Source organism: Chiloscyllium plagiosum, unplaced genomic scaffold (genome assembly GCF_037043375.1).
Source record: "Chiloscyllium plagiosum isolate Xiang-an unplaced genomic scaffold, Cpla_swu_hap1 HiC_scaffold_42, whole genome shotgun sequence".
In the NCBI taxonomy this organism is placed as follows: domain Eukaryota; kingdom Metazoa; phylum Chordata; class Chondrichthyes; order Orectolobiformes; family Hemiscylliidae; genus Chiloscyllium; species Chiloscyllium plagiosum.
Genome location: NW_028270180.1, coordinates 2,934,146 through 2,960,772, shown reverse-complemented (window position 1 = coordinate 2,960,772; position 26,627 = coordinate 2,934,146). Strand labels below are relative to the sequence as shown.

The window sequence follows — 26,627 nt, the reverse complement described above, 5'->3', positions numbered from 1 at the left end:
AGACAGTGATGACTGAGACGGTGACGACTGAGACGGTGACGACTGAGGCGGTGACGACTGAGACGGTGACGACTGAGACAGTGACGACTGAGGCGGTGACGACTGAGACGGTGACAACTGAGACATAGACGATTGAGACGGTGACGACTGAGACAGTGACGACTGAGACGGTGACGACTGAGACAGTAACGACTGAGAAAGTGACGACTGAGACGGTGACGACTGAGATAGAGACGACTGAGAAAGTGATGACTGAGACGATGACGACTGAGACAGTGACGACTGAGACAGTGACGACTGAGACAGAGACAACTGAGATGGTGACGACTGAGACGGTGATGACTGAGGCGTTGACGACTAAGACGGTGACGACTGAGACAGTGACGACTGAGACGGAGACGACTGAGACAGTGACGACTGAGACGTTGATGACTGAGACAGTGAAGACTGAGACGGTGATGACTGAGACAGAGACGATTGAGGCGGTGACGACTGAGACAGTGAAGACTGAGACGGTGATGACTGAGACGGTGATGACTGAGACAGTGACGACTGTGACGATGACGACTGAGACAGTGATGACTGAGACAGTGACGACTGAGACAGAGACGACAGAGACGGTGACGATTGAGACAGTGACGACTGAGACAGTGACAACTGAGACAGTGACGACTGAGTCAGTGACGATTGAGACAGTGACGACTGAGACGGTGACGACTGAGACGGTGACGACTGAGGCAATGACGATTGTGACAGTGACGACTGAGGCAGTAACGACTGAGATGGTGACGATTGAGACAGTGATGACTGAGACGGTGATGACTGAGATGGTGACGCTTGAGATGGTCATGACTGAGGCGGTGACGACTGAGACGGTGACGACTGAGACGGTGACGACTGAGACAGTGACGACTGAGACAGTGACGATTGAGACAGAGACGACTGAGAAAGTGATGACTGAGACGATGACGACTGAGACAGAGACGACTGAGGCGGTGACGACTGAGACAGTGAAGACTGAGACGGTGATGACTGAGACGGTGATGACTGAGACAGTGACGACTGTGACGATGACGACTGAGACAGTGACGACTGAGACAGTGACGACTGAGACAGAGACGACAGAGACGGTGACAATTGTGACGGTGACGATTGAGACAGTGATGACTAAGACGGTGATGACTGAGATGGTGACGCTTGAGATGGTCATGACTGAGACAGTGACGACTGAGACGGTGACGACTGAGACGGTGACGACTGAGACAGTGACGACTGAGACAGTGACGACTGAGACGGTGACGACTGAGACGGTGACGACTGAGACAGTGACGACTGAGACAGTGACGATTGAGACAGTGACGACTGAGACAGTGACAACTGAGACAGTGACGACTGAGTCAGTGACGATTGAGACAGTGACGACTGAGACGGTGACGACTGAGACGGTGACGACTGAGGCAATGACGATTGTGACAGTGACGACTGAGGCAGTAACGACTGAGATGGTGACGATTGAGACAGTGATGACTGAGACGGTGATGACTGAGACAGTGACGACTGAGACAGTGACGACTGAGACGGTGACGACTGAGACGGTTACAACTGAGACAGTGACAACTGAGACAGAGATGACTAAGGTGGTGACAACTGAGACAGTGACGACTGAGACGGTGACAACTGAGACAGTGACGACTGAGACAGTGACGACTGAGACGGTGACGAGTGAGGCGGTGAGGTCTGAGACAGTGACGACTGAGATGGTGACGACTGAGACGGTGACGACTGAGACGGTGACGACTGAGACAGTGACGACTGAGACGGTGACAACTGAGACGGTGTCGACTGAGACGGTGATGACTGAGACGGTGACAACTGAGACAGTGATGACGCAGGCAGTGACGACTGAGATGGTGACGACTGAGGCAGTGACGACTGAGACGGTGACGACTGAGACGGTGACGACTGAGATAGTGATGACTGAGACGGTGACGACTGAGACAGTAACGACTGAGGCACTGACGACTGAGATGGTGACGACTGAGACAGTGACGACTGAGACGGTGACGACTGAGATGGTGACGACTGAGACAGTGATGACTGAGACGGTGACGACTGACACAGTGACGACTGAGACGGTGACGACTGAGACGGTGACGACTGAGACGGTGACGACTGAGGCGGTGACGATCAAGACGGTGACGACTGACATGGTGACGACTGAGGCGGTGACGACTGAGGCGGTGACGGCTGAGGCAGTGACGACTGAGATGGTGACGACTGAGGCGGTGATGACTGAGACGGTGACGACTGAGGCGACGACGACTGAGACAGTGACGACTGAGGCAGTGACGACTGAGACGGTGACGACTGAGACAGTGACGACTGAGACGGTGACGACTGAGACAGTGACGACTGAGACGGTGACGACTGAGACAGAGACAACTGAGACGGTGACGACTGAGACAGTGACGACTGAGACAGTGACGACTGAGACAGTGACGACTGAGATGGTGACGACTGAGACAGTGAAGACTGAGACAGTGACGACTGAGACAGTGACGACTGAGACGGTGACGAATGAGACGGTGACGACTGAGACAGTGACGACTGAGACGGTGACGACTGAGACAGTGACGACTGAGACGGTGACGAGTGAGGCGGTGAGGTCTGAGACAGTGACGACTGAGATGGTGACGACTGAGACGGTGACGACTGAGACGGTGACGACTGAGACAGTGACGACTGAGACGGTGACAACTGAGACGGTGACGACTGAGACGGTGATGACTGAGACGGTGACAACTGAGACAGTGACGACTCAGGCAGTGACGACTGAGATGGTGACGACTGAGGCAGTGACGACTGAGACGGTGACGACTGAGACGGTGACGACTGAGATAGTGATGACTGAGACGGTGACAACTGAGACAGTAACGACTGAGGCACTGACGACTGAGATGGTGACGACTGAGGTAGTGACGACTGAGACGGTGACGACTGAGATGGTGACGACTGAGACAGTGATGACTGAGACGGTGACAACTGACACAGTGACGACTGAGACGGTGACGACTGAGACGGTGACGACTGAGACGGTGACGACTGAGGCGGTGACGATCAAGACGGTGCCGACTGACATGGTGACGACTGAGGCGGTGACGACTGAGGCGGTGACGGCTGAGGCAGTGACGACTGAGATGGTGATGACTGAGGCGGTGATGACTGAGACGGTGACGACTGAGGCGGCGACGACTGAGACAGTGACGACTGAGACAGTGACGACTGAGACGGTGACGACTGAGACAGTGAAGACTGAGACAGTGACAACTGAGACAGTGAAGACTGAGACAGTGACGACTGAGACGGTGACGACTGAGACAGTGACGACTGAGACAGTGACGACTGAGACAGTGACAACTGAGACTTTGACGACTGAGACAGTGACGACTGAGACGGTGACGACTGAGACAGAGACAACTGAGACGGTGACGACTGAGACAGTGACGACTGAGACGGTGCCGACTGAGACAGTGACGACTGAGGCAGTGACGACTGAGACGGTGACGACTGAGACGGTGACGATTGAGACGGTGACGACTGAGACAGTGACGACTGAGACAGTGACAACTGAGGCGGTGACGATCAAGACGGTGACGACTGACATGGTGACGACTGAGGCGGTGACGACTGAGGCGGTGACGGCTGAGGCAGTGACGACTGAGATGGTGACGACTGAGGCGGTGATGACTGAGACGGTGACGACTGAGGCGGCGACGACTGAGACAGTGACGACTGAGGCAGTGACGACTGAGACGGTGACGACTGAGACAGTGACGACTGAGACGGTGACGACTGAGACAGTGACGACTGAGACGGTGACGACTGAGACAGAGACAACTGAGACGGTGACGACTGAGACAGTGACGACTGAGACAGTGACGACTGAGATGGTGAAGACTGAGACAGTGACGACTGAGACAGTGACGACTGAGACGGTGACGAATGAGACGGTGACGACTGAGACAGTGACGACTGAGACGGTGACGACTGAGGCGGTGACGACTGAGACGGTGACGAGTGAGGCGGTGAGGTCTGAGACAGTGACGACTGAGATGGTGACGACTGAGACGGTGACGAATGAGACAGTGACGACTGAGACGGTGATGACTGAGACGGTGACAACTGAGACAGTGACGACTCAGGCAGTGACGACTGAGACGGTGACGACTGAGACGGTGACGACTGAGATAGTGATGACTGAGACGGTGACAACTGAGACAGTAACGACTGAGGCACTGACGACTGAGATGGTGACGACTGAGGTAGTGACAACTGAGACGGTGACGACTGAGATGGTGACGACTGAGACAGTGATGACTGAGACGGTGACAACTGACACAGTGACGACTGAGACGGTGACGACTGAGACGGTGACGACTGAGGCGGTGACGATCAAGACGGTGACGACTGACATGGTGACGACTGAGGCGGTGACGACTGAGGCGGTGACGGCTGAGGCAGTGACGACTGAGATGGTGACGACTGAGGCGGTGATGACTGAGACGGTGACGACTGAGGCGACGACGACTGAGACAGTGACGACTGAGGCAGTGACGACTGAGGCGGTGACGACTGAGACAGTGACGACTGAGACGGTGACGACTGAGACGGTGACAACTGAGACAGTGACGACTGAGACAGTGACGACTGAGACAGTGACAACTGAGACGGTGACGACTGAGACAGAGATGACTGAGACGGTGACAACTGAGACAGTGACGACTGAGATGGTGATGACTGAGACGGTGACAACTGAGACAGTGACGACTGAGATGGTGATGACTGAGGCGGTGACGACTGAGGCGGTGACGACTGAGGCGGTGACGACTGAGACAGTGACGACTGAGACGGTGACGACTGAGACGGTGACAACTGAGACAGTGATGACTGAGATAGTGACGACTGAGACAGTGACAACTGAGACAGTGATGACTGAGACGGTGACGACTGAGACGGTGACAACTGAGACAGTGACGACTGAGGCGGTGACGACTGAGACGTTGACGACTGAGACAGTGACGACTGAGACAATGACAACTGAGGCGGTGACGACTGAGACAGTGACGACTGAGACGGTGACAACTGAGACAGTGACGACTGAGGCGGTGACGACTGAGACAGTGACGACTGAGACGGTGACAACTGAGACAGTGATGACTGAGGCAGTGACGACTGAGACGGTGACAACTGAGACAGTGACGACTGAGACGGTGAAGACTGAGGCGGTGACGACTCAGACAGTGACGACTGAGACAGTGACAACTGAGACAGTGACGACTGAGGCAGTGACGACTGAGACAGAGATGACTGAGACGGTGACAACTGAGGCGGTGACGACTGAGACAGTGACGACTGAGACGGTGACAACTGAGACAGTGACGACTGAGGCAGTGACGACTGAGACGGTGACAACTGAGACAGTGACGACTGAGACGGTGAAGACTGAGGCGGTGACGACTCAGACAGTGACGACTGAGACAGTGACAACTGAGACAGTGACGACTGAGGCAGTGACGACTGAGGCAGTGACGACTGAGACGGTGACGACTGAGACGGTGACAACTGAGACAGTGACGACTGAGACGGTGACGACTGAGGCGGTGACGACTGAGACAGTGACGACTGAGACAGTGACGACTGAGACGGTGAGGACTGAGACGGTGACGACTGAGACAGTGACAACTGAGACAGTGACGACTGAGGCAGTGACGACTGAGACGGTGAAGACTGAGGCAGTGACGACTGAGGCAGTGACGACTGAGACGGTAACAACTGAGACAGTGACGACTGAGGCGGTGACGACTGAGACGGTGACGACTGAGACGGTGACAACTGAGACAGTGACGACTGAGGCGGTGACGACTGAGGCAGTGACGACTGAGTCGGTGACGACTGAGACAGTGACGACTGAGACGGTGACGACTGAGACAGTGACGACTGAGACAGAGAGGACTGAGAAAGTGACGACTGAGACAGTGACAACTGAGACAGTGACGACTGAGGCAGTGATGACTGAGACGGTGACGACTGAGACAGTGACGACTGAGACAGTGACGACTGAGACAGTGACGACTGAGACGGTGACGACTGAGACAGTGACAACTGAGACAGTGATGACTAAGGTGTTGACAACTGAGACAGTGACGACTGAGACGGTGACAACTGAGACAGTGACGACTGAGACAGTGACGACTGAGACGGTGACGACTGAGACGGTTACAACTGAGACAGTGACAACTGAGACAGAGATGACTAAGGTGGTGACAACTGAGACAGTGACGACTGAGACGGTGACGACTGAGGTGATGACGACTGAGACGGTGACGACTGAGACAGTGACGACTGAGGCGGTGACAACTGAGACGGTGACGACTGAGACGGTGACGACTGAGACGGTGACAACTGAGACAGTGACGACTGAGGCGGTGACGACTGAGACGTTGACGACTGAGACAGTGACGACGGAGGCAGTGACGACTGAGGCGGTGACGACTGAGACGGTGACGACTGAGACGGTGACAACTGAGACAGTGACGACTGAGGCGGTGACGACTGAGGCAGTGACGACTGAGTCGGTGACGACTGAGACAGTGCCGACTGAGACGGTGACGACTGAGACAGTGACGACTGAGACAGAGAGGACTGAGAAAGTGACGACTGAGACAGTGACAACTGAGACAGTGACGACTGAGGCAGTGATGACTGAGACGGTGACGACTGAGACAGTGACGACTGAGACAGTGAAAACTGAGACGGTGACGACTGAGACGGTGTCAACTGAGACAGTGACGACTGAGGCAGTGACGACTGAGGCAGTGACGACTGAGACAGTGACGACTGAGACGGTGACGACTGAGACAGTGACGACTGAGACGGTTACAACTGAGGCAGTGATGACTGAGACGGTGAGAACTGAGACAGTGACGACTGAGGCAGTGTCGACTGAGGCAGTGACGACTGAGACAGTGACAACTGAGACAGTGACAACTGAGACAGTGATGACTAAGGTGGTGACAACTGAGACAGTGACGACTGAGACGGTGACAACTGAGACAGTGACGACTGAGACAGTGACGACTGAGACGGTGACGACTGAGACGGTTACAACTGAGACAGTGACAACTGAGACAGAGATGACTAAGGTGGTGACAACTGAGACAGTGACGACTGAGACGGTGACGACTGAGGTGATGACGACTGAGACGGTGACGACTGAGACAGTGACGACTGAGGCGGTGACAACTGAGACGGTGACGACTGAGACGGTGATGACTGAGACGGTGACAACTGAGACAGTGACGACTGAGGCGGTGACGACTGAGACGTTGACGACTGAGACAGTGACGACGGAGGCAGTGACGACTGAGACAGTGACGACTGAGACTGTGACGACTGAGACTGTGACGACTGAGACAGTGACGACTGAGACGGTGACAACTGAGACAGTGACGACTGAGGCAGTGACAACTGAGACGGTGATGACTGAGACGGTGACGACTGAGACAGTGACGACTGTGACAGTGACGACTGAGACGGTGACAACTGAGACAGTGACGACTGAGGCAGCGACAACTGAGACAGTGACGACTGAGACAGTGACGACTGTGGCAGTGACATCTGAGACGGTGACGACTGAGACGGTGACGACTGAGACAGTGACGACTGAGACGGTGACGACTGAGACAGTGACGACTGAGACGGTGACAACTGAGGCAGTGACAACTGAGACGGTGACGACTGAGACGGTGACGACTGAGACAGTGACGGCTGCGGCAGTGACAACTGAGACGGTGACGACTGAGACGGTGACGACTGAGACGGTGACAACTGAGACAGTGACGACTGAGATGGTGACGACTGAGACAGTCACGACTGAGACAGTGACAACTGAGACAGTGATGACTGAGACGGTGACGACTGAGACGGTGACGACTGAGGCGGTGACGACTGAGACGGTGACGACTGAGACAGTGACGACTGAGGCGGTGACGACTGAGACGGTGACAACTGAGACATAGACGATTGAGACGGTGACGACTGAGACAGTGACGACTGAGACGGTGACGACTGAGACAGTAACGACTGAGAAAGTGACGACTGAGACGGTGACGACTGAGATAGAGACGACTGAGAAAGTGATGACTGAGACGATGACGACTGAGACAGTGACGACTGAGACAGTGACGACTGAGACAGAGACAACTGAGATGGTGACGACTGAGACGGTGATGACTGAGGCGTTGACGACTAAGACGGTGACGACTGAGACAGTGACGACTGAGACGGAGACGACTGAGACAGTGACGACTGAGACGTTGATGACTGAGACAGTGAAGACTGAGACGGTGATGACTGAGACAGAGACGACTGAGGCGGTGACGACTGAGACGGTGACGACTGAGACGGTGACAACTGAGACAGTGACGACTGAGATGGTGACGACTGAGACAGTCACGACTGAGACAGTGACAACTGAGACAGTGATGACTGAGACGGTGACGACTGAGACGGTGACGACTGAGGCGGTGACGACTGAGACGGTGACGACTGAGACAGTGACGACTGAGGCGGTGACGACTGAGACGGTGACAACTGAGACATAGACGATTGAGACGGTGACGACTGAGACAGTGACGACTGAGACGGTGACGACTGAGACAGTAACGACTGAGAAAGTGACGACTGAGACGGTGACGACTGAGATAGAGACGACTGAGAAAGTGATGACTGAGACGATGACGACTGAGACAGTGACGACTGAGACAGTGACGACTGAGACAGAGACAACTGAGATGGTGACGACTGAGACGGTGATGACTGAGGCGTTGACGACTAAGACGGTGACGACTGAGACAGTGACGACTGAGACGGAGACGACTGAGACAGTGACGACTGAGACGTTGATGACTGAGACAGTGAAGACTGAGACGGTGATGACTGAGACAGAGACGATTGAGGCGGTGACGACTGAGACAGTGAAGACTGAGACGGTGATGACTGAGACGGTGATGACTGAGACAGTGACGACTGTGACGATGACGACTGAGACAGTGATGACTGAGACAGTGACGACTGAGACAGAGACGACAGAGACGGTGACGATTGAGACAGTGACGACTGAGACAGTGACAACTGAGACAGTGACGACTGAGTCAGTGACGATTGAGACAGTGACGACTGAGACGGTGACGACTGAGACGGTGACGACTGAGGCAATGACGATTGTGACAGTGACGACTGAGGCAGTAACGACTGAGATGGTGACGATTGAGACAGTGATGACTGAGACGGTGATGACTGAGATGGTGACGCTTGAGATGGTCATGACTGAGGCGGTGACGACTGAGACGGTGACGACTGAGACGGTGACGACTGAGACAGTGACGACTGAGACAGTGACGATTGAGACAGAGACGACTGAGAAAGTGATGACTGAGACGATGACGACTGAGACAGAGACGACTGAGGCGGTGACGACTGAGACAGTGAAGACTGAGACGGTGATGACTGAGACGGTGATGACTGAGACAGTGACGACTGTGACGATGACGACTGAGACAGTGACGACTGAGACAGAGACGACAGAGACGGTGACAATTGTGACGGTGACGATTGAGACAGTGATGACTAAGACGGTGATGACTGAGATGGTGACGCTTGAGATGGTCATGACTGAGACAGTGACGACTGAGACGGTGACGACTGAGACGGTGACGACTGAGACAGTGACGACTGAGACAGTGACGACTGAGACGGTGACGACTGAGACGGTGACGACTGAGACAGTGACGACTGAGACAGTGACGATTGAGACAGTGACGACTGAGACAGTGACAACTGAGACAGTGACGACTGAGTCAGTGACGATTGAGACAGTGACGACTGAGACGGTGACGACTGAGACGGTGACGACTGAGGCAATGACGATTGTGACAGTGACGACTGAGGCAGTAACGACTGAGATGGTGACGATTGAGACAGTGATGACTGAGACGGTGATGACTGAGACAGTGACGACTGAGACAGTGACGACTGAGACGGTGACGACTGAGACGGTTACAACTGAGACAGTGACAACTGAGACAGAGATGACTAAGGTGGTGACAACTGAGACAGTGACGACTGAGACGGTGACAACTGAGACAGTGACGACTGAGACAGTGACGACTGAGACGGTGACGAGTGAGGCGGTGAGGTCTGAGACAGTGACGACTGAGATGGTGACGACTGAGACGGTGACGACTGAGACGGTGACGACTGAGACAGTGACGACTGAGACGGTGACAACTGAGACGGTGTCGACTGAGACGGTGATGACTGAGACGGTGACAACTGAGACAGTGATGACGCAGGCAGTGACGACTGAGATGGTGACGACTGAGGCAGTGACGACTGAGACGGTGACGACTGAGACGGTGACGACTGAGATAGTGATGACTGAGACGGTGACGACTGAGACAGTAACGACTGAGGCACTGACGACTGAGATGGTGACGACTGAGACAGTGACGACTGAGACGGTGACGACTGAGATGGTGACGACTGAGACAGTGATGACTGAGACGGTGACGACTGACACAGTGACGACTGAGACGGTGACGACTGAGACGGTGACGACTGAGACGGTGACGACTGAGGCGGTGACGATCAAGACGGTGACGACTGACATGGTGACGACTGAGGCGGTGACGACTGAGGCGGTGACGGCTGAGGCAGTGACGACTGAGATGGTGACGACTGAGGCGGTGATGACTGAGACGGTGACGACTGAGGCGACGACGACTGAGACAGTGACGACTGAGGCAGTGACGACTGAGACGGTGACGACTGAGACAGTGACGACTGAGACGGTGACGACTGAGACAGTGACGACTGAGACGGTGACGACTGAGACAGAGACAACTGAGACGGTGACGACTGAGACAGTGACGACTGAGACAGTGACGACTGAGACAGTGACGACTGAGATGGTGACGACTGAGACAGTGAAGACTGAGACAGTGACGACTGAGACAGTGACGACTGAGACGGTGACGAATGAGACGGTGACGACTGAGACAGTGACGACTGAGACGGTGACGACTGAGACAGTGACGACTGAGACGGTGACGAGTGAGGCGGTGAGGTCTGAGACAGTGACGACTGAGATGGTGACGACTGAGACGGTGACGACTGAGACGGTGACGACTGAGACAGTGACGACTGAGACGGTGACAACTGAGACGGTGACGACTGAGACGGTGATGACTGAGACGGTGACAACTGAGACAGTGACGACTCAGGCAGTGACGACTGAGATGGTGACGACTGAGGCAGTGACGACTGAGACGGTGACGACTGAGACGGTGACGACTGAGATAGTGATGACTGAGACGGTGACAACTGAGACAGTAACGACTGAGGCACTGACGACTGAGATGGTGACGACTGAGGTAGTGACGACTGAGACGGTGACGACTGAGATGGTGACGACTGAGACAGTGATGACTGAGACGGTGACAACTGACACAGTGACGACTGAGACGGTGACGACTGAGACGGTGACGACTGAGACGGTGACGACTGAGGCGGTGACGATCAAGACGGTGCCGACTGACATGGTGACGACTGAGGCGGTGACGACTGAGGCGGTGACGGCTGAGGCAGTGACGACTGAGATGGTGATGACTGAGGCGGTGATGACTGAGACGGTGACGACTGAGGCGGCGACGACTGAGACAGTGACGACTGAGACAGTGACGACTGAGACGGTGACGACTGAGACAGTGAAGACTGAGACAGTGACAACTGAGACAGTGAAGACTGAGACAGTGACGACTGAGACGGTGACGACTGAGACAGTGACGACTGAGACAGTGACGACTGAGACAGTGACAACTGAGACTTTGACGACTGAGACAGTGACGACTGAGACGGTGACGACTGAGACAGAGACAACTGAGACGGTGACGACTGAGACAGTGACGACTGAGACGGTGCCGACTGAGACAGTGACGACTGAGGCAGTGACGACTGAGACGGTGACGACTGAGACGGTGATGATTGAGACGGTGACGACTGAGACAGTGACGACTGAGACAGTGACAACTGAGGCGGTGACGATCAAGACGGTGACGACTGACATGGTGACGACTGAGGCGGTGACGACTGAGGCGGTGACGGCTGAGGCAGTGACGACTGAGATGGTGACGACTGAGGCGGTGATGACTGAGACGGTGACGACTGAGGCGGCGACGACTGAGACAGTGACGACTGAGGCAGTGACGACTGAGACGGTGACGACTGAGACAGTGACGACTGAGACGGTGACGACTGAGACAGTGACGACTGAGACGGTGACGACTGAGACAGAGACAACTGAGACGGTGACGACTGAGACAGTGACGACTGAGACAGTGACGACTGAGATGGTGAAGACTGAGACAGTGACGACTGAGACAGTGACGACTGAGACGGTGACGAATGAGACGGTGACGACTGAGACAGTGACGACTGAGACGGTGACGACTGAGGCGGTGACGACTGAGACGGTGACGAGTGAGGCGGTGAGGTCTGAGACAGTGACGACTGAGATGGTGACGACTGAGACGGTGACGAATGAGACAGTGACGACTGAGACGGTGATGACTGAGACGGTGACAACTGAGACAGTGACGACTCAGGCAGTGACGACTGAGACGGTGACGACTGAGACGGTGACGACTGAGATAGTGATGACTGAGACGGTGACAACTGAGACAGTAACGACTGAGGCACTGACGACTGAGATGGTGACGACTGAGGTAGTGACAACTGAGACGGTGACGACTGAGATGGTGACGACTGAGACAGTGATGACTGAGACGGTGACAACTGACACAGTGACGACTGAGACGGTGACGACTGAGACGGTGACGACTGAGGCGGTGACGATCAAGACGGTGACGACTGACATGGTGACGACTGAGGCGGTGACGACTGAGGCGGTGACGGCTGAGGCAGTGACGACTGAGATGGTGACGACTGAGGCGGTGATGACTGAGACGGTGACGACTGAGGCGACGACGACTGAGACAGTGACGACTGAGGCAGTGACGACTGAGGCGGTGACGACTGAGACAGTGACGACTGAGACGGTGACGACTGAGACGGTGACAACTGAGACAGTGACGACTGAGACAGTGACGACTGAGACAGTGACAACTGAGACGGTGACGACTGAGACAGAGATGACTGAGACGGTGACAACTGAGACAGTGACGACTGAGATGGTGATGACTGAGACGGTGACAACTGAGACAGTGACGACTGAGATGGTGATGACTGAGGCGGTGACGACTGAGGCGGTGACGACTGAGGCGGTGACGACTGAGACAGTGACGACTGAGACGGTGACGACTGAGACGGTGACAACTGAGACAGTGATGACTGAGATAGTGACGACTGAGACAGTGACAACTGAGACAGTGATGACTGAGACGGTGACGACTGAGACGGTGACAACTGAGACAGTGACGACTGAGGCGGTGACGACTGAGACGTTGACGACTGAGACAGTGACGACTGAGACAATGACAACTGAGGCGGTGACGACTGAGACAGTGACGACTGAGACGGTGACAACTGAGACAGTGACGACTGAGGCGGTGACGACTGAGACAGTGACGACTGAGACGGTGACAACTGAGACAGTGATGACTGAGGCAGTGACGACTGAGACGGTGACAACTGAGACAGTGACGACTGAGACGGTGAAGACTGAGGCGGTGACGACTCAGACAGTGACGACTGAGACAGTGACAACTGAGACAGTGACGACTGAGGCAGTGACGACTGAGACAGAGATGACTGAGACGGTGACAACTGAGGCGGTGACGACTGAGACAGTGACGACTGAGACGGTGACAACTGAGACAGTGACGACTGAGGCAGTGACGACTGAGACGGTGACAACTGAGACAGTGACGACTGAGACGGTGAAGACTGAGGCGGTGACGACTGAGACGGTGACGACTGAGGCGGTGACGACTGAGACGGTGACGACTGAGACAGTGACGACTGAGGCGGTGACGACTGAGACGGTGACAACTGAGACATAGACGATTGAGACGGTGACGACTGAGACAGTGACGACTGAGACGGTGACGACTGAGACAGTAACGACTGAGAAAGTGACGACTGAGACGGTGACGACTGAGATAGAGACGACTGAGAAAGTGATGACTGAGACGATGACGACTGAGACAGTGACGACTGAGACAGTGACGACTGAGACAGAGACAACTGAGATGGTGACGACTGAGACGGTGATGACTGAGGCGTTGACGACTAAGACGGTGACGACTGAGACAGTGACGACTGAGACGGAGACGACTGAGACAGTGACGACTGAGACGTTGATGACTGAGACAGTGAAGACTGAGACGGTGATGACTGAGACAGAGACGACTGAGGCGGTGACGACTGAGACAGTGAAGACTGAGACGGTGATGACTGAGACGGTGATGACTGAGACAGTGACGACTGTGACGATGACGACTGAGACAGTGATGACTGAGACAGTGACGACTGAGACAGAGACGACAGAGACGGTGACAATTGTGACGGTGACGATTGAGACAGTGATGACTAAGACGGTGATGACTGAGATGGTGACGCTTGAGATGGTCATGACTGAGACAGTGACGACTGAGACGGTGACGACTGAGACGGTGACGACTGAGACAGTGACGACTGAGACAGTGACGACTGAGACGGTGACGACTGAGACGGTGACGACTGAGACAGTGACGACTGAGACAGTGACGATTGAGACAGTGACGACTGAGACAGTGACAACTGAGACAGTGACGACTGAGTCAGTGACGATTGAGACAGTGACGACTGAGACGGTGACGACTGAGACGGTGACGACTGAGGCAATGACGATTGTGACAGTGACGACTGAGGCAGTAACGACTGAGATGGTGACGATTGAGACAGTGATGACTGAGACGGTGATGACTGAGATGGTGACGCTTGAGATGGTCATGACTGAGACAGTGACGACTGAGACGGTGACGACTGAGACGGTGACGACTGAGACAGTGACGACTGAGACAGTGACGATTGAGACAGAGACGACTGAGAAAGTGATGACTGAGACGATGACGACTGAGACAGAGACGACTGAGGCGGTGACGACTGAGACAGTGAAGACTGAGACGGTGATGACTGAGACGGTGATGACTGAGACAGTGACGACTGTGACGATGACGACTGAGACAGTGACGACTGAGACAGTGACGACTGAGACAGAGACGACAGAGACGGTGACAATTGTGACGGTGACGATTGAGACAGTGATGACTGAGACGGTGATGACTGAGATGGTGACGCTTGAGATGGTCATGACTGAGACAGTGACGACTGAGACGGTGACGACTGAGACGGTGACGACTGAGACAGTGACGACTGAGACAGTGACGACTGAGACGGTGACGACTGAGACAGTGACGACTGAGACAGTGACGATTGAGACAGTGACGACTGAGACAGTGACAACTGAGACAGTGACGACTGAGTCAGTGACGATTGAGACAGTGACGACTGAGACGGTGACGACTGAGACGGTGACGACTGAGGCAATGACGATTGTGACAGTGACGACTGAGGCAGTAACGACTGAGATGGTGACGATTGAGACAGTGATGACTGAGACGGTGATGACTGAGACAGTGACGACTGAGACAGTGACGACTGAGACGGTGACGACTGAGACGGTTACAACTGAGACAGTGACAACTGAGACAGAGATGACTAAGGTGGTGACAACTGAGACAGTGACGACTGAGACGGTGACAACTGAGACAGTGACGACTGAGACAGTGACGACTGAGACGGTGACGACTGAGACGGTTACAACTGAGACAGTGACAACTGAGACAGAGATGACTAAGGTGGTGACAACTGAGACAGTGACGACTGAGACGGTGACGACTGAGGTGATGACGACTGAGACGGTGACGACTGAGACAGTGACGACTGAGGCGGTGACAACTGAGACGGTGACGACTGAGACGGTGACGACTGAGACGGTGACAACTGAGACAGTGACGACTGAGGCGGTGACGACTGAGACGTTGACGACTGAGACAGTGACGACGGAGGCAGTGACGACTGAGGCGGTGACGACTGAGACGGTGACGACTGAGACGGTGACAACTGAGACAGTGACGACTGAGGCGGTGACGACTGAGGCAGTGACGACTGAGTCGGTGACGACTGAGACAGTGACGACTGAGACGGTGACGACTGAGACAGTGACGACTGAGACAGAGAGGACTGAGAAAGTGACGACTGAGACAGTGACAACTGAGACGGTGACGACTGAGACAGTGACGACTGAGACAGTGAAAACTGAGACGGTGACGACTGAGACGGTGTCAACTGAGACAGTGACGACTGAGGCAGTGACGACTGAGGCAGTGACGACTGAGACAGTGACGACTGAGACGGTGACGACTGAGACAGTGACGACTGAGACGGTGACGACTGAGACGGTTACAACTGAGGCAGTGATGACTGAGACGGTGAGAACTGAGACAGTGACGACTGAGGCAGTGTCGACTGAGGCAGTGACGACTGAGACAGTGACAACTGAGACAGTGACAACTGAGACAGTGATGACTAAGGTGGTGACAACTGAGACAGTGACGACTGAGACGGTGACAACTGAGACAGTGACGACTGAGACAGTGACGACTGAGACGGTGACGACTGAGACGGTTACAACTGAGACAGTGACAACTGAGACAGAGATGACTAAGGTGGTGACAACTGAGACAGTGACGACTGAGACGGTGACGACTGAGGTGATGACGACTGAGACGGTGACGACTGAGACAGTGACGACTGAGGCGGTGACAACTGAGACGGTGACGACTGAGACGGTGATGACTGAGACGGTGACAACTGAGACAGTGACGACTGAGGCGGTGACGACTGAGACGTTGACGACTGAGACAGTGACGACGGAGGCAGTGACGACTGAGACAGTGACGACTGAGACTGTGACGACTGAGACGGTGACGACTGAGACAGTGACGACTGAGACGGTGACAACTGAGACAGTGACGACTGAGGCAGTGACAACTGAGACGGTGATGACTGAGACGGTGACGACTGAGACAGTGACGACTGTGACAGTGACGACTGAGACGGTGACAACTGAGACAGTGACGACTGAGGCAGCGACAACTGAGACAGTGACGACTGAGACAGTGACGACTGTGGCAGTGACATCTGAGACGGTGACGACTGAGACGGTGACGACTGAGACAGTGACGACTGAGACGGTGACGACTGAGACAGTGACGACTGAGATGGTGACAACTGAGGCAGTGACAACTGAGACGGTGACGACTGAGACGGTGACGACTGAGACAGTGACGGCTGCGGCAGTGACAACTGAGACGGTGACGACTGAGACGGTGACGACTGAGACGGTGACAACTGAGACAGTGACGACTGAGATGGTGACGACTGAGACAGTCACGACTGAGACAGTGACAACTGAGACAGTGATGACTGAGACGGTGACGACTGAGACGGTGACGACTGAGGCGGTGACGACTGAGACGGTGACGACTGAGACAGTGACGACTGAGGCGGTGACGACTGAGACGGTGACAACTGAGACATAGACGATTGAGACGGTGACGACTGAGACAGTGACGACTGAGACGGTGACGACTGAGACAGTAACGACTGAGAAAGTGACGACTGAGACGGTGACGACTGAGATAGAGACGACTGAGAAAGTGATGACTGAGACGATGACGACTGAGACAGTGACGACTGAGACAGTGACGACTGAGACAGAGACAACTGAGATGGTGACGACTGAGACGGTGATGACTGAGGCGTTGACGACTAAGACGGTGACGACTGAGACAGTGACGACTGAGACGGAGACGACTGAGACAGTGACGACTGAGACGTTGATGACTGAGACAGTGAAGACTGAGACGGTGATGACTGAGACAGAGACGATTGAGGCGGTGACGACTGAGACAGTGAAGACTGAGACGGTGATGACTGAGACAGTGACGACAGAGACGGTGACAATTGTGACGGTGACGATTGAGACAGTGATGACTAAGACGGTGATGACTGAGATGGTGACGCTTGAGATGGTCATGACTGAGACAGTGACGACTGAGACGGTGACGACTGAGACGGTGACGACTGAGACAGTGACGACTGAGACAGTGACGACTGAGACGGTGACGACTGAGACAGTGACGACTGAGACGGTGACGTCTGAGACAGTAACGACTGAGAAAGTGACGACTGAGACGGTGACGACTGAGATAGAGACGACTGAGAAAGTGATGACTGAGACGATGACGACTGAGACAGTGACGACTGAGACAGTGACGACTGAGACAGAGACAACTGAGATGGTGACGACTGAGACGGTGACGACTGAGACGGAGACGACTGAGACAGTGACGACTGAGACGTTGATGACTGAGACAGTGAAGACTGAGACAGTGACGACTGAGACGTTGATGACTGAGACAGTGAAGACTGAGACGGTGATGACTGAGACAGAGACCACTGAGGCGGTGACGACTGAGACAGTGAAGACTGAGACAGTGACGACTGAGACGTTGATGACTGAGACAGTGAAGACTGAGACGGTGATGACTGAGACAGAGACGACTGAGGCGGTGACGACTGAGACAGTGAAGACTGAGACGGTGATGACTGAGACGGTGATGACTGAGACAGTGACGACTGTGACGATGACGACTGAGACAGTGACGACTGAGAAAGTGACGACTGAGACAGAGACGACAGAGACGGTGACGATTGAGACAGTGATGACTAAGACGGTGATGACTGAGATGGTGACGCTTGAGATGGTCATGACTGAGACAGTGACGACTGAGACGGTGACGACTGAGACGGTGACGACTGAGACAGTGACGACTGAGACAGTGACGACTGAGACGGTGACGACTGAGACGGTGACGACTGAGACAGTGACGACTGAGACAGTGACGATTGAGACAGTGACGACTGAGACAGTGACAACTGAGACAGTGACGACTGAGTCAGTGACGATTGAGACAGTGACGACTGAGACGGTGACGACTGAGACGGTGACGACTGAGGCAATGACGATTGTGACAGTGACGACTGAGGCAGTAACGACTGAGATGGTGACGATTGAGACAGTGATGACTGAGACGGTGATGACTGAGATGGTGACGCTTGAGATGGTCATGACTGAGACAGTGACGACTGAGACGGTGACGACTGAGACGGTGACGACTGAGACAGTGACGACTGAGACAGTGACGATTGAGACAGAGACGACTGAGAAAGTGATGACTGAGACGATGACGACTTAGACAGTGACGACTGAGACAGTGACGACTGAGACAGAGACAACTGAGATGGTGACGACTGAGACGGTGATGACTGAGGCGTTGACGACTAAGACGGTAATGTCTGAGACGGTGTCGATTGAGACGGTGACGACTGAGGCAGTGACGACTGAGACGGTGACGACTGAGACAGTGACGACTGAGACGGAGACGACTGAGACAGTGAAGACTGAGATGGTGACGACTGAGACAGAGACGACTGAGGCGTTGACGACTAAGACGGTAATGTCTGAGACGGTGTCGATTGAGACGGTGACGACTGAGGCAGTGACGACTGAGACAGTGACGATTGAGACAGAGACGACTGAGAAAGTGATGACTGAGACGATGACGACTGAGACAGTGAAGACTGAGACGTTGATGACTGAGACAGAGACGACTGAGGCGTTGACGACTGAGACAGTGACGACTGAGACGGAGACGACTGAGACAGTGACGATTGAGACGTTGATGACTGAGACAGTGAAGACTGAGACGGTGATGACTGAGACAGTGATGACTGAGGCGGTGACGACTGAGACAGTGAAGACTGAGACGGTGATGACTGAGACGGTGATGACTGAGACAGTGACGACTGTGACGATGACGACTGAGACAGTGACGACTGAGACAGTGACGACTGAGACAGAGACGACAGAGACGGTGACAACTGTGACGGTGACGATTGAGACAGTGACGATTGAGACAGTGACGACTGAGACGGTGACGACTGAGACGGTGACGATTGAGACAGTGATGACTGAGACGGTGATGACTGAGATGGTGACGCTTGAGATGGTCATGACTGAGACAGTGACGACTGAGACGGTGACGACTGAGACGGTGACGACTGAGACAGTGACGACTGAGACAGTGACGACTGAGACGGTGACGACTGAGACAGTGACGACTGAGACAGTGACGATTGAGACAGTGACGACTGAGACAGTGACAACTGAGACAGTGACGACTGAGTCAGTGACGATTGAGACAGTGACGACTGAGACGGTGACGACTGAGACGGTGACGACTGAGGCAATGACGATTGAGACAGTGACGACTGAGGCAGTAATGACTGAGATGGTGACGATTGAGACAGTGATGACTGAGACGGTGATGACTGAGATGGTGACGCTTGAGATGGTCATGACTGAGACAGTGACGACTGAGACGGTGACGACTGAGACGGTGACGACTGAGACAGTGACGACTGAGACAGTGACGACTGAGACGGTGACGACTGAGACAGTGACGATTGAGACAGAGACGACTGAGAAAGTGATGACTGAGACGATGACGACTGAGACAGTGACGACTGAGACAGTGACGACTGAGACAGTGACGACTGAGACAGAGACAACTGAGATGGTGACGACTGAGACGGTGATGACTGAGGCGTTGACGACTAAGACGGTAATGTCTGAGACGGTGTCGATTGAGACGGTGACGACTGAGGCAGTGACGACTGAGACGGTGACGACTGAGACAGTGACGACTGAGACGGAGACGACTGAGACAGTGAAGACTGAGACGGTGATGACTGAGACAGAGACGACTGAGGCGTTGACGACTAAGACGGTAATGTCTGAGACGGTGTCGATTGAGACGGTGACGACTGAGACAGTGACGACTGAGACGGAGACGACTGAGACAGTGACGACTGAGACGTTGATGACTGAGACAGTGAAGACTGAGACGGTGATGACTGAGACAGTGATGACTGAGACGGTGACGACTGAGACAGTGAAGACTGAGACGGTGATGACTGAGACGGTGATGACTGAGACAGTGACGACTGAGACAGTGACGACTGAGACAGAGACGACTGAGACAGTGACGACTGAGACAGAGACGACAGAGACGGTGACGACTGAGACGGTGACGATTGAGACAGTGATGACTGAGACGGTGATGACTTAAATGGTGACGCTTGAGATGGTCATGACTGAGACAGCGACGACTGAGACGGTGACGACTGAGACGGTGACGACTGAGACAGTGACGACTGAGACAGTGACGACTGAGACGGTGACGACTGAGACAGTGACGATTGAGACAGTGACGACTGAGACAGTGACAACTGAGACGGTGACGACTGAGGCAATGACGATTGAGACAGTGATGACTGAGACGGTGATGACTGAGATGGTGACGCTTGAGATGGTCATGACTGAGACAGTGACGACTGAGACGGTGACGACTGAGACGGTGACGACTGAGACAGTGACGACTGAGACAGTGACGATTGAGACAGTGACGACTGAGACGGTGACGACTGAGACAGTGACGACTGAGACAGTGACGACTGAGACGGTGACGACTGAGACAGTGACGATTGAGACAGTGACGACTGAGACGGTGACGACTGAGACGGTGACGACTGAGGCAATGACGATTGAGACAGTGACGACTGAGGCAGTAACGACTGAGATGGTGACGACTGAGACAGAGACGACTGAGAAAGTGATGACTAAGACGGTGACGACTGAGGCAGTGACGACTGAGACAGAGACAACTGAGATGGTGACGACTGAGACAGTGACGACTGAGGCATTGACAACTGAGACGGTGACGACTGAGACGGTGATGACTGAGATGGTGATGACTGAGATGGTGACGCTTGAGACGGTCATGACTGAGACAGTGACGACCGGGACAGTGACGACTGAGACGGTGACGACTGAGACAGTGACGACTGAGGCGTTTACGACTGAGACGGTGACGACTGAGACAGTGACGACTGAGACGGTGACGACTGAGACGGTGACGACTGAGACAGTGACGATTGAGACAGTGACGACTGAGACAGTGACGACTGAGACGGTGACGACTGAGAAAGTGACGACTGAGACGGTGACGACTGAGACAGAGACGACTGAGAAAGTGATGACTGAGACGGTGACGACTGAGGCAGTGACGACTGAGGCAGAGACAACTGAGATGGTGACGACTGAGACAGTGACGACTGAGACGGTGATGACTGAGACGGTGATGACTGAGACGGTGATGACTGAGGTGTTGACGACTGAGACAGTGACGACTCAGACGGTGACGACTGAGACAGTGACGACTGAGACGGTGATGACTGAGACGGTGATGACTGAGACAGTGATGACTGAGACGATGACGACTGAGACGGTGACGACTGAGACAGTGACGACTGAGACAGTGACGACAGAGACGGTGACGACTGAGACGGTGACGACTGAGTCAGTGACGATTGAGACAGTGACGACTGAGACGGTGACGACTGAGACAGTGGCGATTGAGACAGTGACGACTGAGACGGTGACGACTGAGACGGTGACGACTGAGACAATGACGATTGAGACAGTGACGACTGAAGCAGTAACGACTGAGATGGTGACGACTGAGACGGTGACGACTGAGAAAGTGACGATTGAGACGGTGACGCCTGAGACAGAGACGACTGAGAAAGTGATGACTGAGACGATGACGACTGAGGCAGTGACGACTGAGACAGAGACAACTGAGATGGTGACGACTGAGACGGTGATGACTGAGGCGTTGACGACTAAGACGGTAATGTCTGAGACGGTGTCGACTGAGACGGTGACGACTGAGACAGTGACAACTGAGACAGTGACGACTGAGCTGGTGACGACCGAGACGGTGATGACTGAGGCATTGACGATTGAGACGGTGACGACTGAGGCAGTGACGACTGAGACGGTGACGACTGAGACAGTGACGACTGAGACGGAGACGACTGATACAGTGACGACTGAGACGTTGATGACTGAGACAGTGAAGACTGACACGGTGATGACTGAGACGGTGATGACTGAGACAGTGATGACTGAGGCGGTGACGACTGAGACGGTGAAGACTGAGACGGTGATGACTGAGACGGTGATGACTGAGACAGTGACGACTGTGACGATGACGACTGAGACAATGACGACTGAGACTGTGACGACTGAGACAGTGATGACTGAGGCGGTGACGACTGAGACGGTGAAGACTGAGACGGTGATGACTGAGACGGTGATGACTGAGACAGTGACGACTGTGACGATGACGACTGAGACAGTGACGACTGAGACTGTGACGACTGAGACAGTGATGACTGAGGCGGTGACGACTGAGACGGTGAAGACTGAGACGGTGATGACTGAGACGGTGATGACTGAGACAGTGACGACTGTGACGATGACGACTGAGACAGTGACGACTGAGACAGTGACGACTGAGACAGTGACGACTGAGACAGTGACGACTGTGACGATGACAACTGAGACAGTGACGACTGAGACAGTGACAACTGAGACGGTGACGACTGAGACGGTGATGACTGAGACAGTGACGACTGAGACAGTGACAATTGAGACGGTGACAAACTGAGACGGTGGCGACTGAGAGGGTGACGACTGAGATGGTGATGACTGAGACAGTGACGATTGTGACGATGACGACTGAGACAGTGACGACTGAGACAGTGACGACTGTGATAGAGACGACAGAGACGGTGACGACTGAGACGGTGACAATTGTGACGGTGACGACTGAGACAGTGAGACTGAGGCGGTGACGACTGAGACGGTTCTGACTGAGGCGTTGACGACTGAGACGGTAACGACTGAGACAGTGACGACTGAGACGGTGACGACTGAGACAGTGACGACTGAGACGGTGAGGACTGAGACAGTGACGACTGAGACAGTGACGACTGAGACGGTGACGACTGAGGCAGTGATGACTGAGGCATTAACAACTGAGACGGTGACGACTGAGACGGTGATGACTGAGACGGTGATGACTGAGATGGTGACGCTTGAGACGGTGACGACTGAGGCAGTGACGACTGAGACAGTGACGACTGTGACAGTGACGACTGAGATGGTGATGACTGAGACGGTGACGATTGAGACAATGACGACTGAGGCAGTAACGACTGAGATGGTGACGACTGAGACGGTGACGACTGAGACGGTGATGACTGAGACAGTGACGACTCAGACGTTGACGACTGAGACAGTGACGACTGAGACGGTGACAACTGAGACGGTGATGACTGAGACGGTGATGACTGAGACAGTGACGACTCAGACGGTGACGACTGAGACAGTGACGACTGAGATGGTGATGACTGAGACGGTGACGATTGAGACAATGACGACTGAGGCAGTAACGACTGAGATGGTGACGACTGAGACGGTGACGACTGAGACAGTGACGACTGAGGCGGTGATGACTGAGACGGTGACGACTGAGACGATGACGACTGAGACGGTGATGACTGAGACGGTGACGACTGAGACGGTGACGATTGAGACAATGACGACTGAGGCAGTAACGACTGAGATGGTGACGACTGAGACGGTGACGACTGAGACAGTGACGACTGAGACGGTGACGACTGAGACGGTGACGACTGAGACAGTGACGACTGAGCTGGTGACGACCGAGACGGTGATGACTGAGGCATTGACGATTGAGACGGTGACGACTGAGGCAGTGACGACTGAGACGGTGACGACTGAGACAGTGACGACTGAGACGGAGACGACTGATACAGTGACGACTGAGACGTTGATGACTGAGACAGTGAAGACTGACACGGTGATGACTGAGACGGTGATGACTGAGACAGTGATGACTGAGGCGGTGACGACTGAGACGGTGAAGACTGAGACGGTGATGACTGAGACGGTGATGACTGAGACAGTGACGACTGTGACGATGACGACTGAGACAGTGACGACTGAGACTGTGACGACTGAGACAGTGAAGACTGAGACGGTGATGACTGAGACAGAGACGACTGAGACAGTGACGACTGTGACGATGGCAACTGAGACAGTGACGACTGAGACAGTGACAACTGAGACGGTGACGACTGAGACGGTGACGACTGAGACAGTGACGACTGAGACAGTGACAATTGAGACGGTGACAAACTGAGACGGTGGCGACTGAGAGGGTGACGACTGAGACGGTGATGACTGAGACAGTGACGATTGTGACGATGACGACTGAGACAGTGACGACTGAGACAGTGACGACTGAGATAGAGACGACAGAGATGGTGACGACTGTGACGGTGACGACTGAGACAGTGACGACTGAGACGGTGACAATTGTGACGGTGACGACTGAGACAGTGAGACTGAGGCGGTGACGACTGTGACGGTGCTGACTGAGACAGTGATGACTGAGGCGGTGACGACTGAGACGGTGAAGACTGAGACGGTGATGACTGAGACGGTGATGACTGAGACAGTGACGACTGTGACGATGACGACTGAGACAGTGACGACTGAGACTGTGACGACTGAGACAGTGAAGACTGAGACGGTGATGACTGAGAAAGTGACGACTGAGACAGTGACGACTGTGACGATGACAACTGAGACAGTGACGACTGAGACAGTGACAACTGAGACGGTGACGACTGAGACGGTGACGACTGAGACAGTGACGACTGAGACAGTGACAATTGAGACGGTGACAAACTGAGACGGTGGCGACTGAGAGGGTGACGACTGAGACGGTGATGACTGAGACAGTGACGATTGTGACGATGACGACTGAGACAGTGACGACTGAGACAGTGACGACTGAGATAGAGACGACAGAGACGGTGACGACTGTGACGGTGACGACTGAGACAGTGACGACTGAGACGGTGACAATTGTGACGGTGACGACTGAGACAGTGAGACTGAGGCGGTGACGACTGAGACGGTGCTGACTGAGGCGTTGACGACTGAGACGGTGACGACTGAGACAGTGACGACTGAGGCAGTAACGACTGAGATGGTGACGACTGAGACGATGACGACTGAGACAGTGACGACTGAGACGGTGACGACTGAGACGGTGACGACTGAGACAGTGACGACTGAGCTGGTGACGACCGAGACGGTGATGACTGAGGCATTGACGATTGAGACGGTGACGACTGAGGCAGTGACGACTGAGACGGTGACGACTGAGACAGTGACGACTGAGACGGAGACGACTGATACAGTGACGACTGAGACGTTGATGACTGAGACAGTGAAGACTGACACGGTGATGACTGAGACGGTGATGACTGAGACAGTGATGACTGAGGCGGTGACGACTGAGACGGTGAAGACTGAGACGGTGATGACTGAGACGGTGATGACTGAGACAGTGACGACTGTGACGATGACGACTGAG

The 26,627-nt window shown here is 54.3% G+C and overlaps 1 protein-coding gene and 1 pseudogene across 6 annotated transcripts in view; one reads left to right on the top strand and one right to left on the bottom strand.

Annotated features, from left to right (window-relative positions):
- The window catches only part of LOC148137548 (uncharacterized), a 52,797-nt pseudogene extending 51,591 nt beyond the window's left edge, over positions 1-1,206 (bottom strand).
- The window catches only part of LOC122542659 (leucine-rich repeat and immunoglobulin-like domain-containing nogo receptor-interacting protein 1), a 645,371-nt gene that overhangs the window by 26,120 nt on the left and 592,624 nt on the right, over positions 1-26,627 (top strand). The gene's annotated exons all lie outside the window — the stretch shown is intronic.